The sequence below is a fragment of the Anser brachyrhynchus genome (assembly GCF_964034855.1).
Source record: "Anser brachyrhynchus genome assembly, chromosome: 5".
Classification (NCBI taxonomy): Eukaryota; Metazoa; Chordata; class Aves; order Anseriformes; family Anatidae; genus Anser; species Anser brachyrhynchus.
The window spans coordinates 58023468-58042488 of NC_137699.1; the positions used below are offsets into that span (position 1 = coordinate 58023468).

The 19021-nt window shown below is 43.8% G+C and overlaps 1 long non-coding RNA gene across 1 annotated transcript; it reads left to right on the top strand.

Annotated features, from left to right (window-relative positions):
- Window positions 1-1469: 1469 nt before the first annotated feature.
- LOC308196535 lies at window positions 1470-4159 on the top strand. Its single transcript, XR_013952269.1, has 2 exons — window positions 1470-1807; window positions 2031-4159. It is a non-coding gene; the product is annotated as an uncharacterized lncRNA (long non-coding RNA).
- Window positions 4160-19021: the final 14862 nt, after the last annotated feature.

Sequence of the window (19021 nt, forward strand, 5' to 3'; positions counted from 1 at the left end):
CACCAAAACACCAAATCCCACACTTGCCCCAGGCAAAATGCCTTTTATTTATTTTTTTTTTCCCTCTCCGTAAATAAAGGCAGCATTATGAGGGTCTTTTGAGAAATCATAGAGTTTCATCATAGAAATTGACTGCATGGGCTTAAGCTGTGCCACATTCTCAGACACGGAAGGGGCTTCAGCCTCTTTTATTTCCTGTTATATAGGTGGCCACCAACTCTTAAGCCATCAACTCCTCACATGTAAGAGGGGAGTGAGTTCTGCTTCTTTTCCATGCCCAGCTGTGAGTGGCGAGGCCACCGCGTCTGGTCTCCTACCACATGAAGGTCCAGCGTCCAGTTAGCATACTACCCAATTTCTCTTAGAGCTTGTAGACATTTCTGCGATTTTATCAATAATTTATTGAATTCCACAAGGCCCCGTTTTTACAGATATGGCTGGCTTGGCTCTCATTCATTTTTTGCACAAAAGCATTAGCTAAACTGTTGGTGGTTTTCTTTCACATCCTATTTATTCTTCCCTCTAACTCTCTAAACAGAATGTTTTGTTTTGTATTTTTCTTGGAGGAATTTATATCAACACCCTCCCTTCCCAAAAATACTGTTTTTATCTGTGATTAAGAACATATGTCTGGTACACCCAATCCTATTGCAGAGTTACAGCTTAATTGTTCTTTTGCAGTAGAGCAGAGAATATGATTTTAAGTATCAGCTCTGTTTCATAATTCAAGGAATGGACTTGCTTAGCAAACCTGGGTAAACAAAACCAGTTATTTCTTCTTGGTTATTATTTTAAATGAGACAGATGTATACATATAGTTATTTATTAGTAGCCAGGTCTTTTGTCTACTGAAATGCATGGCTATACATTGGATGAGTGTTGTATATCATACATGTACATCTATGGTTTACACATACATCCGTGTTATACATGTTTGCTTTTGCATAACTAAAGCTGGACCCTTGCTCCTTAGACACATTAAGAATTGCAGATATTCTTATGTTGCATCATGCTGGAGTCTTATATTCCCCAACCTTTCCCCATCCAAACATTTAAAAGCTGCAGGTCGGATCTCAATATTACTGAGAAAAATCAGAACAGACAAATTGCTCATAAAAATGCAATGGATGTTTATTCTCTCCCGGGAAAGATGAAACCACAAAATCTCAGAGGCCATGGCAACAGGAATACATATGGGAGAAGGATTTACAGAGGTCTGAGAGCCCTCACCTGCTGTAGCTGAGATAGTCAGGGACAATGAAGATGGTATCTCCTGGGGCTAAGCTGGAGACCTGTCCCAGTCCATGACTGTAGAGATTTCTGTCAAGTTTTGCATTCAGGGCCACCCTCTGACAGGCCTTTAAAAGACACCATAAATTCAAACAACAAATTTCTGCCTTTACCCTAATTAGTGTGCCTTTATCAATCAAATTTCTTGCTTTGTAATTGGCTGTGCTCCCCCTGGCTAATTAATTTGCCCTACAACAAGCTGAGGACAATTCCCTGGCATCACACCCACTGGCTACTGCAGAAGGGGGTGGGAGACCAATGCCAGATGTGAATTTGCGGTGTTTGCTCCCCACTTTGGATGTTTCTCCTTTGCTCTTGGCACAAAACTGAATTTTAATTCAGAGCACCTCAGTCTGGAGTATTAAATCCCTATACAATTGAGGGAAAATGGGCGTTTTGTTGCAAGAAGTCAAATCAGAGCCCAAAGCAGGGCATGCCTCCCATAAGACTGATGCTTATCTCAGCTCTCCAGAGACCACAGCTGTATTCCTGAAGAGCTAGAGGCTATAATATCTTGGTAGCAAGTGCTGCATGGTTGCATGTTTTTTTTTTTTAATTTATTTTTATTTATTTATTTATTTCCAGCAAGCGGGTCAAAGGATGCAAGGAAAAGCACTTTCCAGGGGACAGGGGGACTTGTCTGAGTGTATGGCTGGAAGGAAGGATGCAGTGGGCAGTGGGAGAGATGGAGCTGTTAATCCTCCTATTTTCTGAGTGTCTTTGCACTTTCTCTATTTCAGAAGCCAAGCACTGAGTTTCTGATCAGCTTTCCTGAGCTCAAAAGCCTTATCTGCTCCTGAGACCCCCATGTAAGGGAAGGCCTGGGCATTTCCACTGTGGGACCCTAGCCAGTCTGGGGTCCTGCCGCGCACCCCAGCCACACACAGACCCCAGGCGCACCACCATCTGCTTTACAGTGAGAAAGGCCTTGATTGCGCAGCTCCAGTGCCTGCATCAAGCAGAGCCAAGTCTTGCAGGTGTCTGCATAGGAGTGAATCTCCCTCTATGCAGCATGCTGCAGACATGATGGGAGTTTTGCTTGAGGGAAGACTTCAGGAGCAAACCTTAACCTGATATCGAGGCTGGAGAGCAAACTCAGGCATAGTGACTGTGGGGTATGAAAGCTTCAGCTGGAAGGGTGAAAGTGTCCTGGAGCCAGGCAGCCACCTTGGCAGTTTGCACATCCCTTGACAGGGGACAGCATGGGGACATTGGGGAAATAAGCAGCTGCCACTGAGAACGTGTGAGGTGGGGTGAGATTTGAGCAAGAGCACCATGCTCATTGGACCAGCTTCAGGATGGATTCACCTTCCTCACAAGGAGCTGGAAAAAAAGTTGGAGAAATCTACTATTTCAGAAGACTTAGGGAGATGGGAGAAATACCTGTTTGCTGCTGTGGCTGTGCAGCTTTACCTCTCTGAAGGCAGCAGCAGAGCTGCCTGCTCTTGCATATGACAAGGGAGAGGGGTGATGGAGGGAAGGAATATGGCCATCACCTTGGTGATGTATCCCCCATGTACCACTTTAGAGTTAGAATGCCTGTCCAGGTGCCAAGGAAAAGGAATAATTTAATTACTCCTGCCTTAGCTGCAAGCACAATGAATCTACCTATTATTCTTAAAGGGGGCATCTAATTCAACAAGACAGGAGCCAGGGAAGAGAGGAAACAGCACCAAATATACACAGCAGAAACTTGCATATGACTTTGAGGAGTTGATTGCATGGCTGTGGAGAGCACTGTAGGCTCACTAACCTCTTATCTCTCTGCTTCTCCACAAAGACCTTTTGTATCCCCCTCCCTGTGCCTGCAATTGTCCCAGGCTCCCCAAGGAACTGGGTGAACTCCACTTGATTACAGCCTGGTGCTGGTTCAGCCTGCTCTGCCCATGCCACATCCCTTGGAAAGAGGTCATGCGAAATCAGATAGAGAGGGGCAAGCCAAGATGCTGTGAATAAACTTGGCACTGTCTGTCAGCCTCACTTTGATATGTCTGTGTTTCCTTTTCTCTTTCAAGCAAGTCTTCCTGGAGTCTGAATGTTGTGTCGTATGGTAACAGCATTTTGCCCTAAAACAGGACCATGCACCTTATAAACAATGGGCTTTGTGTCAGGATCTTTGAAAAAGCTGAAATCCCTTAAACTATCAGAATAAGGCTTGCAGCATTTGGCTGTAGAACACAAATACACCTAAACCACTGTACGCAGACTGTTGTCATTATAAAGGTTAATATACGTGTCTTAAGTCTTTTATTTTTTTATATTTAGATGCTCATAACTCAGCAGAGGGAGTTTATTTTTCATAGATCTTGCCCAAGTAGGGTGTCAAGCGTATTTTATTACATTTCTGAGAATCAGAATGTGTAAATAAAAGAAGGAAAAATCCTGACACTGCTGAGGCCATTTGGCTTCTGGGGTTTTAAATATTAGAGTGGTATATGAAATTTTCTTCTGAGTACATCCAGCATTATTTTCATGACGGCCCCCTAAGAGTTCTATTTCTATTCGGTTTTGTCAGACAGGATGGCATGAGAAAAAAATTCTGATCTGCCATATACACTTCAGGAAAACTGAATGAGATACAAGAGAGAGAAGATGGGAAATACACAATGACTTCTCTGGGTATTTTTTTTTCTTGTTTCTCATCAACAAATTATGGAATTTTGACCAGCTCATTTATTGCATTAAAAAGGCCTTTTAAAACTTTTAAGTATCCAAGGGACTGCAATAACACTAAAAAATCTTACACAATAGTAGACAGAAAAATGGAAAAGAGCTTTTAATACAGAATCATACAAAGCCAATGGACTGTGCACAAAAAGACATTTCAGCACGAAGACACTGTCCATCACTGGGGCATTCAGCCCTCCGGCTTTTTTGTTCTGATGACAGCTCCAGTGAAATCGGGGCTTTTGGGAGTCTGTGATTTTCAGCATTGACTCCATCAGAGCCACGGTTCAGCTGCTGAAGGCTTGAGGCTAATGGGAGTGAGGGGTGAGCAGATAAAGCGAGAAGGTATCGGTTGGCTGGGAGGATTAAACCAGCCAGAAGGAGGAGTTCAAAGCATCTCTTTCCACGTACTGAATGATTTGGGATAGCAGAAGCAGAGGACCAACGGGGTGGTACGGGGTGTAGGGCTGGCCAAGGGGAGTGGAGCTGAGGGTCATCAATGTCTAGAAGACCAGCAGAGATGTTCCTGGTCCTGGCACAGCATCTGTCCCATGGTAGCTAGGTACAAGCTTCATTTCCTGCCCAACATTAGTTAATTGTTAGTTAGTAGTTAATTATAGCAGAGGTTTGCCCATTTTAGGCAAGTCCATCCCAAGCTTGATGCTGTTCAGTCACCATGCTAACACCCAGTATAAGTGGTGATCTTAAACTTGCATGCTTTTCTCAGGTACAGCTTCTCTCTTCTCTCTTTTCATACTGTGATGACCTTACATTTTTAATGAAACTATGAACAAGTATAAATGCTTTGCTAGAGGGGCTGAGGGTCTGTGTTTTTTTTTTTTTTTTTTTTTTTTAGCAGTGAAAATGCACATGGAGCTTTGAAAATGTCCACATTTCCCCTCGCAAAGTCAGGCTCAGGTCAGCTTCTCTTTTCTCATGATGTCCTTTACATCAAATGAACAGCTTCATCTTCTCTGAGCTCTGTGAACTCATCGCGAATACGCACGTGAACTTGCTCAGCTACATCAGGAAAATAAGACCTTTGGGTGGAGTGACAAAAATGGTGAGGTCACAGAGAGCTTTGGTCATCAAATCCATGTAGTCAATCAAAAGCTGGACTTGGAAAGGCTTATGGGAATGATGCGCTGATAAAAATGGGGAAGGAGGGAGTGGGAGTGCAAGTGGGGAGGAAAGAATTGATTTATGATGAAGCCAAGGCAGCTGATCTGAAAGAGATAATTATTCTTCTATAACTGGCCAGGGAATGGGAGAGCCATTATGTGGATGAATGGAGACAGCAGAAGCAATTTGTCAGCCTGACTTGTTTGAGTGAGTAACTTCAATTCCTCCTTGTCTTCTTCTAAGTGATTTTTCTTTCATTGTCACATAGGAATGTATTTTACATTTCAAAATCTTCTGATGCTTGCCTGAGTGAGGGAAGAGAAAAAGGAGGACTTTTTCATGAATATCTGCCATGTTGTTTTTTGCAGCTGTGCCCACTGGCACTACTGAGACTGCATGCACACTGTGTCAGCAGTTCCCAGTTTCAGGGGATTTCAGATTTTGCTGGAAAACATCCCTTCCCAGTTAAAATTTGGAATTCAAAGGACTCAGCCCAGGAGCACAATGTTTCATCTCTCTTTTTCCATGGGTATTACTTATTCATATTTATTGGATTGAAGTGTTCATTTTTTTTTTCTAAAGCTTCCACTTTACAAACCTAAAGCCACGTAGCTCTCACGCACTCTGAAATGGTTGGGGTTTTTGTTGTTGTTGTCATTTTGTTTGTTTGTTTGTTTATTTGTTTTGTTTCTTGGTTGGTTTATTTATTTATTATTTTTTCTGAGGTTTGATTGTGGGAACAGTTTGTACATATTCTACAGTGCTAAGTTCTTCCACTTTAAGAAACGAAAGCCAGCTCTAAGATGAGGAAATAAAGCCAGGCATGGGATGGAGGTTAAGCATAGGAAGAAGTCCCCCAGCTCTGCATCTGAACACCCATGTCCCACTGCACTACCCCTGACAGCAGCCAGCCCCAAAGATACTTATTTTTCTTCTAACTTTAATTTGTCTGTTGTTCATGAAAATGCTTGTTCAGAGAAGACATTAACAACTCATCAGCGTGTTGTCTCTTGTATGCTGAAGGCCTTTGAGGACTCAAAAGCAGTTTTTCCCCATGGTTGATGGCTCTTCCGTTCCGTTCCATTCCACTCTACTCTACTCTACTCTATAATATTCTATTCTATAATATTCTATGCCATGCCATGCCATGCCATGGTATAAAAGTCCAGACAGTGACCCTTTCCAAGTTGTGTTTTAGAAGAAAAAAGAGAACTCTGTTCTGCTCTTTGAATAGAAGAAGCCCTCAGGAAAATTCTCTGGCATCTGGAGCCCAAGCCAGTAGCCCCAGCAGAGCATGGGAAAGGGGATTTAGTATTTGTCCTTTTCCTCATTGTTTCCTTATTGCCAGGTTCAAGGTAGCTGCCTGCTCGGAGTCTTGGTTGCTTTGAACCTTCCTCTGAGAGGCCTTACCATCCCCAGGTACCACAGAGGGCTCTGTGGTCCTCTCGCCTGTGGACACCAAGCATATAAAAGCTATCCACTGCACTGCTTGATTTTTCACTGCTTCAGTCTTTTATTGACTTTGGGATTAGTGGGAATTTTAAGAGTATGTGAAGCTGTGGCAGCTTTTGGAAAATGTTCTGTCTGGTGTGATCCTGGCTGGAAGCAAGGGCAGAGCCTCTGGAGACAGCACACAGCTGTGCTGCAGAGCTGCTTTCCAGGGACCCCAAAGAGGAACCACGAGTGCTTTCTTCTGAAAAAGAAAGGCACTTGTAATGCCTACTCCTTGTTACGCTCTTAAATTCAGCTCTGGATTTAGCCAGTTCTCAAAGAATAACCATTCCATGTCCCTGTGAATCTTGTTAAGGAACTTGGCAAGAACCCAAGACTGGGTGCTCTTATGTTTTCCTTAGGAGGCTGTAGCCAAGCTCATGAACACCTTATTCTGCCCTCAGACACATTTGCAAGTCCCCCTTAGAGACACTGACCACAAGTCCCTGGAGAGAAACAGGCAATTTTAGGGAGAGAGCGATTCATCTGACCTGCTCTGGGCACCTACCTTATGACTAAATAAATTGCATCCTCAAAATGCCCTTTTCTTTCCACTGGCTAGGAAAGGTGACAAGCTCAGGTGCGTCTGGATTACCTGGACATACCTGATGCAACTTCTCCAAGACTTCAGAGTTTCTCTGCTACCTTTCCTGCAGGAGTTTGGGAAGATACAACAGGAAAACTGATGCAAGGCTCTGTCACCTTCTGTCCTTCAGGCAGAGGAGTGGTGAAGTGGTTTGTGTGACTTGCTTGGTCCCCAGGCTGCAGTTTAGATAAGTCACGTTTCTTGTATCTCTTGCTTGGATGAGCTTATAAGGGCAAATACTTGCAACTTCAAATGTGTCCATTCATTATTGAGTAGGAAAGGGCAACAGAGGGCTTCTGTCAGAGGACAGAAATTATAAAAGAAGCCATAAGTGATGTTGGTAAAAAACAAGCTGTTACCAGAGGAAGAAAGGGGGTATAAAGAAGGCAAAACCTCTTCATTTATTCCTCTGAGACACAATTAAAACCTCACTGAAGATTTTTGGGAAGGACCACGTTCTCCCTTCTGTTTCATGCACCACACTCAAAACGAATTATGACTTTGCAACAGAAGGAAGTCTTTCATCCCAGCTTTAGCTACTTGATTCAAAGCTTGAGAATAATGAACCCGCAGGACCCCATTCTGCTTTTGCACCAGCACAAGCCAGAAATATCTCGACTGCTGTCGGAAGGGTGACTGTGGTGCAAAGCCTGGTGCGAGGTGAAGGAGAGATCATGACAGCAGAATAGGGCAGATCCGTGCAAATTCAGCCATGGGTCAGGGTGAGACCAGCCATCTGGGGATTAGTTGGTAACGTTCAGAGTTGTTGCTGCATGCCCAGAGGGAAAGCCCTCTCTTTCAAAGAGCCAATTCATTTTTCGTGGCAGTTTGGAGTTGGCTTTTTGTTTTTTTCTTTGCCCCCAAAACTCAGAATTGTGGTGCAAAGAAGCTGCTAGAGGTGGCATGTGATTTATAAAGAATTAGCATCTCCTTCAGGTCAGGATATATAATAAGATACTTGGAAATCAAAAGCCAGCTTTATATAGCAGATTCTTTTCATTCTTCTCCCTCAAATGAAGAGAAGAACATTGGCCCAAGGTTTGTAAAGGCTCAGATAACCCACGAAAAATGGGAAGTACCTTTCTTCAGATGAAAGAGTTCCTCTTTGTCAACTGAAATGCACTTTTATTTAATCTATTTAACAGATGAGCTCCCAGGGCAGCCTACAAATGCAAACAGCAACCACAGAGCTTACGTCTGGAAGCCGTAAGACAGTCTTTCTCTCCCTTTGATAAGACTGACATAACCCATCCTCGGCTTGAAATAATCATCATTGTGTCTCTAAACAGTCAGGGGCTGGAGAGTTTAAAATTCCCTGGATGGAGATGAAGTTTCCCATTCACTATAGGAGTTAATCTTTTTTTTATTAGGGAAGTTAATGTGATATTGATTTTGTGCGGGGGAAAAAATATACTGCCATATTGCGAAACATGCGAAGGGCGAAGAGGGTTGACAAAAGGAGATTAATACTTTTTATTCATTTTGAGAACATTCCCAGCAAATCTGTAATTGCCCAACACGTGAAGCTCTTTCTGTGAGGTTAAACATTTTACACTGTTCTTCTTGCAGCTACAAGTCTCTTTCTTTCCCTTTCTGAACACATACGTAAGAGAAGGGTAATATTATTCCTTGCTATGAAGTGTTGCAGTTAGGTAGCAGCTGTGATGGTATCAGCCAATATGTTGCTTTTAATGATCTCACTCATACATTATGAATGAGGAATGTGAAAGGCAGGAAAACACAGCGTACATAATCTTTAACTGTTCAGCTGCTAAAGAGCTTTCTGCATGAAAGTTACAGTCCCTCTGACTTTCTGGTTTGCAGGAACAACTTGGCATCGTGCTCGGCGTTAGATCAATGTGAAACGGAGATGTGGTCGAACTGCAAGCCATGTTAATAGGTTGTCACGAGTTCAGAAAAAAATCCTGCCTTTAGGTTCAGTTCGCTTTGTTCCACCCCAGTAAAATTAACCTGTTAATTTCAAAGCAGTCATTTTGCCTGCCAGGGGACAAGCCATGAGTTTGGATGCAAGAGTTTAACAGATGGTGGGTCTTTGGGGTGCACTGCTTAGTCTGCAGCCCCATTTTGAGATGACGCCAGAAAGGCACCATTTCATGGCCCTCAGAGCAGACACCAGCTCTTCATTACTCAGGGCTGGATTAACCTTGCTGGGGCTGCTGAAACACCCAGCCTGACCGGCAAGGCCAGGTGGACATCTGAAGAGGCACTGGGGCAGCCTGGCCTATCCACGCCGCAGGGACTCCTCAGCCCCACGTTCTCTGCTCACCCAGGTGCCACTTTGCCTGGCAGACACACAACGTCTCCTCTCACCACTCAGGCTGTCACCTTCACCCTCTTTTTCCTTTCCATCAGTTATTTCCCTCTTTGCGCTGGAGAATCAGGAGCTGGCTGTAAAGACATCCTGTAGGATGCTCCAGGCAGCTGTGTGTGATCATCTGCTTTTTCCTCTTACACCAAAAGGACTGATATTTTAGCCCTGAGCCCCCAGAGATGAGAATCAGTTGCAAACTTCTATAATGCTGCAGGAAGCTGCTGCATCTTACACCCCGTCCTTCCTACGTGATTATTGCCCACCCCTGTGCAGGAGCCAGTTGCGAGCGCTGAGGACTAAATTACCAGCTGATGCCCTTTCTTCTTCCTACAAGAGGTTTTGTTGCTACATTAAGGACATTCCCAATTTACCTTACTGGAAATTAGTCTCTTTCCTTCCTTCCCCCTTAGTAGTCCACTAAACATATTGCAATATATCCCCTTACCTTCATAGAGGATTGCAACATTCCCCTTGCTCGATGAAGGATTTGGAAGATTCTTGCTCATTTATTTTCACTGCATAATAAAGGCTTCCTCCAATTTGGGGGCTGATGGGATCAGAGAACAGGGGGCACAGGTCTCATTCCTGTACTTCTCTCAGACCCTTCAGCCAAGGGCAGTGGAGGTGAATACAGCAGAGAAGGAAGAGAGAAAAAGTGACCCCACCAAGGAAAAAAGAGTCTTGGAAGATCTTTCTGCAGCTTTTGAGTCTGAATATTCTTTGTGCAAACTTATGTAAAATCAAAGCAGAAATCACAGGGAGAAAAGGTGCAAGTAGTTCATTGCAGGAAATGAAAGTAGATTTTAATTTCTCTTGCTAGTTTTAGGATACCATCACTCTAGATGCATTTCTGGATTATATTTATATGCAAATGTTTTAATAGGGATGATATATTGGGAGAGGAATATTCACTGCCCTACTAACACACACGAAAAATGAATATTTACATCTGCTTCAGGAGTCAGTCTGTGCATGGAGGGCAGCCAGGAGGAGAATCTCAGAAATGTTGATTTTATCCCTTACAGGCAGGTATGCTGAGCCGCTCCTGTCTTCACAGCATGGCACCCACTCAAGAAGAAGAAGAAAAAAATAATGCAATCACCTCACTGCAGGGTTCCCTTGTTCTTGGCATGAGGATTACTGAAGACAGGACGGGAAGCACAATGTGCAAAGGAAGAAGGGCAGAAAAGCATCCCACTGCTCCTCATGAGCGCTGCATGCGCCGGTAGAGCATTCTCATACACCATGTGAACACCTAAAGTAATAAATGGTACAGCTGGCTGCTTGCACATGGCTGGGGGGATTGCTACACGGCTTATTTGTGCCATTTGTGTCAGCTGCATCCTCTTGGACCTTGCCCCACGGATAACACCTTGTGTCAGCCCGCAGCCTCCCTCCCACCAGCCACTTGTGCTGAGCCACTTGTGCTGAGCCTATAGGGATGCCCTCACCTTGGGCATCTTCAGAGAGCTGCTGCTGCTAGGCTTCACCTGGGCTGGGGGAGTGAGAGCCTCGCTGGCCCCTGTGTGGCTGTAGGTGCACGTTTGCTGGGGAGATGTGTCCAGGTGGGTATTCGTAAGAGGGGGGTATGGGGAGGGGTACTTGCCCCCAACTCCTGCAGCCACTGTCAGGTGGACCTGCTGGAAATGAGCTCCTCCATGGGCAGCCCTGGTGCCAGATAGGCTGGGATAGGGGCACCTCAGCTGGGGTTTGCTTGGGCAAGTGGCTCCACATCACGCTGATGCCCTGCTCGCAGCATGGGCAGACTATAGGACTCCACACCAAGCCAGGTCCGGTCCTTCCACAGAGGCAGAAACAGTCAGAGATGGCTCCACTGGGGATATCTGGCATCCAGAATTTCTTTTGAGGTCGCCTCTGAAAGTCAGAGCATGTAAGTTTAGGGCTACGCCTTAAAGAAATCCAGATTTGGCAACACCACCCGCTCCGTCCTCCTTCAAGCTCCTTGCAGACATGTCGCCTTACGGTCGGTGGCTGTGATCCAAGGCTGGACATGATGAACTGTGACTGTCCTTCCTATTCCTCTTCATTCTTCTTCACATTTTTTGTTTTTAAATCAATTCCCTCTGCCTTTCATTTACGATTTTAAGTGAGAAAATGCCTAACTTGTTTATAAATTCATTTGCTTACACTTTGGTTTCCCATTTTCTGCTTCTGTTTATTTAATGTCTATGACTTCCACAAATATGACCACCTGTAGACAAGAGGCTTTGTGTTCTAAGTCAGATTTTGACACCTTAACCTGCATTTTTTACGCCCTTCACTAAATACTGTTGTAGTTAGATGCCTGCAAAAAGAGGCGTTTGCCTACTTGTAGGCACCGTGCTAATATTTACATATTGGGAACACAGCAATGTTTATTTTCTCTTGAGAAAAAACTATTTTAAGATCTTTAAATGAAAGACACAGGACCAGGAAGGACGACTTTGCGTCCCTCTGCGTACCGTCCTAAGCGCTGTCCCCCAGGAGGCTGGGCAGTGTGGACCTCTTCACCCTCCTGTGCAGCCTTCTTGGAGTGTAATACCCTAATAATTCGATCAAGAAGAAAAAAAAAAAAGAAAGTTTGATGAAATTTTCTCATTACTAGTAGATATCGGTGGGCTCTTTTGATGGCTGCAGCACATTACAGTTCATCTCTGCCGTTTACTTATGGCATTATCTTACTTTCACTTCTCCTTCACGGGGAAAATAAAATATTTTGTTAGGCTGACAGATGAGGATTCATGCTCTGTTCTTTCAGTAATTTGGAAAATGAAAATATACTGCTCACAGGGTGGTGGGTTTTTTTGGACAGATCTATATTTTATCCTTTCATGTCAGAAGCGAGACAGATTAATGGCTTCTGGAATTTATTTCCAATGCTGATTTTGTTTCCAAAGTTTCAAGAGCGACAAGACAGATCCGCAGTCCTCTCTCCGCTGGGAGAAGGAAGTGGCATCTGTTCCTGCTTTGTCCTCAGAGCTGCCAGCGAGGGTGTCTGGATCAACCATCCATCCTCTGCCAGCGCATCCAGTCAGCTGGCAAAGCGGGCCAGAGAGCCCTTTTCTGCCGATGCAAATGAGAATTGGCCTGAAGTGCTCTAATACATGGGAAGGAGCCAATAGTCCCTCAGTTTGCTGAGGGAACAAAAGAGTTTTAAATCATCTTTGTTCTCCTCGTTCTTGGGTCTTGTGCTAAGCAAAGCTCAGCTGGACTTAAAAGACCTTGGCTTCCTGCTCTGGCTGTTACTCTGATTTCTGTTGCGCTGGCTGTCCCGATGCCGAGATACACAGCAGGTACGCGCAGCTAGTTGCTTTCTGTCCTAAATGGTATTGAAATGCTAAGCTTCACACGTGGCCCCGCTACCTTACAAGTGAGCTACTGCTTCTGCCTGGTCCCACTGCGAGCCAGAAGATCTGTGCTGCAGTTCCTCGGTCCTTCTATGAATGTTTTGATCAGCCCCAGCTTTCTGGAAGGCACTTTTTACGTCTTTCTGGACGTTGCTGATCCAGGATGGTGGTTTGCCAGTTACAGGCAGCACAGGGTAGTCATAATCCAAAGAGAGCCAGAAATACAGAGGGTTTGCACAGGGCAGCTCTCCCAGAGCCTCAGCCAGGAGAGACCTGAGCACGAGGCAGCACGGGGGGATGAAGGCAAGGGCCAAAGAAGCTGCTGGCTGCATCAGCTGCTGTTTCACCCTCGCCTCCCCGCTGACTACAATATGCCACTGAAGCCAAATCAGATCAGCATGGTGCTTGCTCTGATGCAATTTTCAGTGTGAACTGGAGCGGGAAGAATAGCATATCTGAACTCCAGAAGAAACCGTTCACACACTGGCTTTCTGACACAACAGATGCCCAAGCCTCCCTCCCTCCCACAGCAATTTCTGCTTCTCTCCATAGCTTGTTGCTGAGCTGGAGCATATTTTATAATCCAGATTTGATTTAAGCTCTTTGGGTGATGGTGAATTCACAACCTACTGATCTAAATTGTTCTAATTAACTAAATGGTTAAGAATTTTCTGATTTATCCCTTATCTGAATTTATCTGTCTTCAGCTTCTAGCTGCAAAATCTTATTATGCCGATGTCAACGAGATTAAGGTTTCCCCTCCATGCAGGTACACAGGGTGGCATTAATCTGTCCAGTCTGAGACATCTGCAGTGTACATCTATATCTGCACTAATCGTTGGTGCAACTTGTATGGTCAAAGGAGAGAAGCGGAGCCTAACACAATGCAAATTACCTCCCTTAAAATGCCAAGTACAGATCAGGTGAATTATCCTGCAGAATTGGTGATTTCTGGTAATTTCCTTTTTCTTTCAAGCTCGACGTCCAGCCCATCTGTAGACGTCAATATTTAAGGGAGGTGAACCTCCACAGCCTAGAAGTAGTCACCGCTTCATCTAGTGAAGCTATTTGGACTGAGTTATTGTTAAAGCTGCTGAGGAAAAACCCCTTTATGAAACTGATAGAAATGCCAGGCCTTGAGCATACTTCTTAGGAAGATTCAGCTCTGTTCTTCACTCTGTACCGGCAAATGCTGGTTGGTGGCTGGAAATTACTTTCATCTCACTGCAAAGAGACAGTGCCATGTCTATTTGTCACTTTGGTCCCATTTCAGCTTTCAGGGTTTATGCATGTGCAAATTATACCTGTTTCCAGCTTTCAGTGTTTGAGTTACCTGGAATTTATCTTGCTTCCCTGCAAATAGATTACACAGAAGAAAGAGTGTTGATTTTGAAACTGAGGAAACAGTGGGGTAGTATTTCCTTTCCTTCATCTGATCTGATTTAGAAATTATTTCTACCTCAGCCATGGAAGAGAATAGACTGTCGGTGTTACATCCAAAGAGAGTTCAAAGCCTGTTTTTAACTATATGGAGAAATGGGTTAAAATCAATATGATTCAGCTTTAATTGATTTCCTATAGGGAAGAGTCTGCCTTATAATATCTGAAAGCCATTAGTCAATGTCTCTTTGAAGTATTAAATTTATTATGAAAACCCTAAAGATATTCTATTTTAAATCCATGGAAGCTTATGTGCTTACTGGATTATAGCTGCGTATTAAATCTAACACTCACCATCTAATGGATCACAGCAGCATTTTCACACTGCTATCGTTGCTCTGAATCTCTTCTTGGTCCTGCACGCTCACACAAAAGGTGCCTATAAAATGCCTTTCTGGCATTATGCCCACTTAATTACCATCCTGGGGATTATAATAATGGGAACAAGGGGATCTCCTTGGAGAGTACAAGGTCCATGCGATAGCTTCTTTCCGTCCTTTAATGTTTAGGACCTTCCTCCGGATGCTCCAGGTACTGGCTTGGGTTGTTAGCATGGTTTGTTGTGCTTGTGTATGTGCCTAGCCATGGGATTTTCTGTCCCTGCATGATGTTTATATTTACCATGCCTCACACCAGCAAAAGTGCGACTCGGGGAACGTCCCTCACCTCCGCTGTGCTACAGCACAAAGCACAGAGCGTCTCAGCTTGTGGCTGCAGGCTACATGCACTGATTAAACCCACTGAGCGTAAGTAGCCCTGACAGCTCTATCAGTGGGATGTTTTATGGGGCTCCAGCCAACCCAGCACAGCAGATAACCACTGGGATTTCTGCCCGGTGCTCATGCACCACTGCTGGCTTTGCAAAGCACGTGCAAAGCACAGACACTGGCACGGAGGCTGATGGAGGGGCAGGAAGGTCTAATGCTGAAATCACGCTTCAGAAAGGGGGGAGGCAGGGGGCAGCACGTTGATGAGACCTGAGCTTGCAGAGGGGGAAAGGGGAAGGAGTCAGGACAGCTTTTTCTCAAGCACAATGATCTTGGTAGTCAAAGACAGCATTGGCACCATGGGACCTGGGACACTGGGACACTGCTGTGGCCCCTGACTAGCCGCAGGTCCTGGCTTTCCTGGGTGGGAGCCACCCTCTGTCTCTCTTTGGCAGAAAACCTGTGAGAAACAATCCAGTAAGAGCAAGGCTCATGTGTTACCTTATTTTATCAGATTCTCAGCCAAGATTTCTCCTGGTAGCAGGGAAAAAACTTTTGTAGTAAATAAAAACACTGCATTTCAAAAGCTCCTACAGGGTGTATCTGCAGATATTTATTCTGAGGAAACATGCCCAGGTCCATTAACAGAGAAAACAATTTATTCCCAAGAAATAAAACTACTGAAAGATGAAAAATTAATTTAGATCAGGGGCTTTGTGTCAAATAGATTGCCTGTTTATGAGCTAGAAACAACGTTTTTTTCTCTTCATCCTTTTAAAACTTCTTTATCAATGTTCTGAATGGTTAGAGCTTTGGCAGTTCTAGTTCATGAACTGGGGAATTAGGTTTTAATTCCTTGTCTTACCTTAACATCTTTAATAAATCAGATTTTCATCTCCTATTTTTTTTCTTTTTTGGAGGGGGGAAGGCAAGTGAAGTTATAGGAAATGTTCAGAGCTATGCAAGAGGAACCAGTTTCAGTGTGGAATGAGCTGGGCACACTCAGGCCCAAAGAATAAATTCACTTTCTAATTACTTGCAATTTTTGCCTCATGGAACATTCAAAGTGGGAATTTCTGCCACAGTAACAGAAACAGGGCATTTCCCACGTGAATGTAAATGCCTGAACGCAATTCCCTCCTTCCCACTTCAGTGAGAGTGGAGCTTGCCCAGCACCATGGGGAACTGAGCTGCTTGTGCATTGCAGCAGTGCAGAGCTGGGGGTGTAAAGAAGGTGATGCCCTCTGATGGGACAGAGTTTGGGCTGCTAAATCCAAAGCTATTAGCTATGGACAAGCTATGGACATGCAAGCTGCAGGCTGCAGAAGTATGGAAGTTTGGGTGTACCCAGAGAGAAACCCACTGTCTGCATGCTCTGCCCCTCGCCCTTTCCTGAGTACCTGCTGTTGGTCACTGGTGCAAACGTGGCGTTGGGTGAAACAAGCCCTTGGTCTGAGCAAAAGGGTCCTCCCAAGGCTTTAACGTACTCTTGGAGATGTGGCTCCTACACCAGTCTGAGTATTGCAAGAGCTTGTTCTCCTCGTTAGTCTAAATACAGATCTAAAATTTTCTCACCTCTAGTTTTGCTCCTTTTCAGGAATATTTTCTGCCACAATTTTCAAACTAATCTGGAATTGGAGATGGGCTGATGCTACTCCAGGAAAGGCAGTGTGGCTGCATTAAGAGCATCAGGCTACAGAGTGGTACACCAGCATCACCAGGCTGAAAGGTTGGATTCTCACAGTCACATGTGGAAAAATAAATCCCAGTAAAGGGATGCATCATTTCACTGGTGTCCTGGAGAACCAAGACATTTGATAAGGGGAAAACAAACAAACAAACTCCACAGCTATTTCTCTCATCCCAAAGGCCTCTTCAGACTGTTTTTGCTCACGTACTTGGTATTTAATGAACAGAGTGCAGAAGTGGCTGTTATTCAGGAATAAAATCTGTCCCGAGTGTCAGAGAGCTTGACTACTCCCGTACAAACCAGTCCATCCATTTGTGAGATCAGAAGTGTCACATCGGGAGTGTACGGGGCTCCGGATGAAGAGCAGGGAAATAATTTTGCCCAGACAGGACAAGTCTGCTGATCATTACTTGCTCTTGTTTAAAAGGCTGCAGTTGTCCAATCAGGGCAGAAGCAGCAGCACCCCAAGAAGCGTCTGCAGCAATCACGTCTTGATGAAAAGTGCTTACAAAATCATCAAATGAAGAAAAATGTGCACGAGTTCTGCAGCCTGGAGGGCTCATCCCTCCTCTTGGTTTGCTGTTTGAAGTAAGTTTTGAAAGTTTTTGCAGTTATTTCAGAACAAACGAAATGATTGTTTTCATTTTAGGAGTGGATCTTTTTATGCTTTTAAAATTAAATCCAGGCAAATTTTGAACTGAACTATAACTTCAAACTGTAAAAGTCAATAGTTTGCATTTTAAACACATCAAGACAAAACATTATAATTTATTTAATCCCCAAAGTTCTCTTCTGCAGGTCAATGGGGCTCATTCTTGTATATTAAAATGATTTTGTATATTCAAAATGAATGTACAAGTAATTTGTCTGATACAAAGAGATTTTAGTAATACGGTATTTGCCTGAAAATTCTTCTCCACTAGTTAAATAAAGGCTTTTTAATAGTGAATGGAAGATAGGGCTATTCCCTAAAGCCAAAATACTTTTACATATGGATGTAGGCAGTGGTTCACTAGGTCAAACAACTAATTTTAATTTACTCTTGCTAAGTAGAGCAACATTTTAGGCTTTTTAATAAAGACTTATGATGAACTTTCATAGTATTATATTGAGTGTTTCCAAACCCAGTTTGCTGACTCAGCAAATTTTCTCCTTTGTTTGCAAAGTTTCCAGTAACTATTCAGACTATGAAAAGGAATGTTAAATATTATTAGGGGGTTCCGACTTTACTGTTTGTGAAGGCTTTGATGGGGTAAGAATCAAAAAGGCCGGAAATGACAAAATCTGGTGCTCATAACGGAAGAAGAAGAAAGGAGATTAAGTGTTTGGTGGGACTCAGCAAATGAGAGACTTATGGTTGGGTAAGTATTCCTGAGTCAAACATACAGAATTATCAAAATGCTGTATTTGTATTCAGACACTGTGTTTCAAGTCTGAAAAGAAAAGTGAAATGATGTGATGGGGAACTGCAAATCTCTTCCATGAGAAAAATCACTTTCTTCCATGCTTAGATGCTTTGGCAAAACAGCACATATAAATATAATACAAGAAAATAATGTATTGATTTTGCCATTAAATGTTATAACACACGCTCTGTTGTTCCAGGAAAGGTTAATCGTGTTGCCCAAAAGAGAAACATGCTATTATGTTCTAACCTATTCCTTTAAGTAATGAAAGAACATTTAAAAGGTATTACCGTAGGCCACAGCACAGTGTAGGAGAGGCTAACTATTAACTTAGCATACATGATGAGAAACAGGCATCAGTGCTTACTGGAGGGCCAGGCTTTGCCAAACATAGTTTAAAAGACCGTTTATTTGTTAATGTGCCAAAGGCTTCATCAGCCCCCTCACTTGTCACCCATCCCTGTTTTCCTGCATACAAATGAGTTTCTTTTATTTCTCTACCTCCGTGCGGTGGTAGTAGCAGTTAAAGCAGAGTGAGGCAGAGACACTCAAGTAAATAAAAGGAACTTTGCATTTCACCTTGGCGTGGTCAATGAATGTTGCCTGTCAATCTGTGCCATCCATTCAGTAAAGCCCTGCTGCACCCTGTGTTTGTCAGGTACTACTACCCCATGGCTACCCAGTCCAAGGCATGTCCTCTAGCCTAGCCAAATAAATCCCCTACAAGTATCTCATGGAGAGAGACAGGTCCTTGGAGAAGGCAATTCATCTGAGCGTAGATGCCTGTTTTAGACTCAGATGAATGATCCACTAGCAAAACCTCCTTTCGCCTAGAGTCTCAGCATCAAGCTTAGAACTAATTTTCAGACAGCTAGATGTAGATGACTCAGTTTGAGATTAAGATATCTAAATGTAGTTTGTTTTTTTTTTTTTCGGTGCAAGA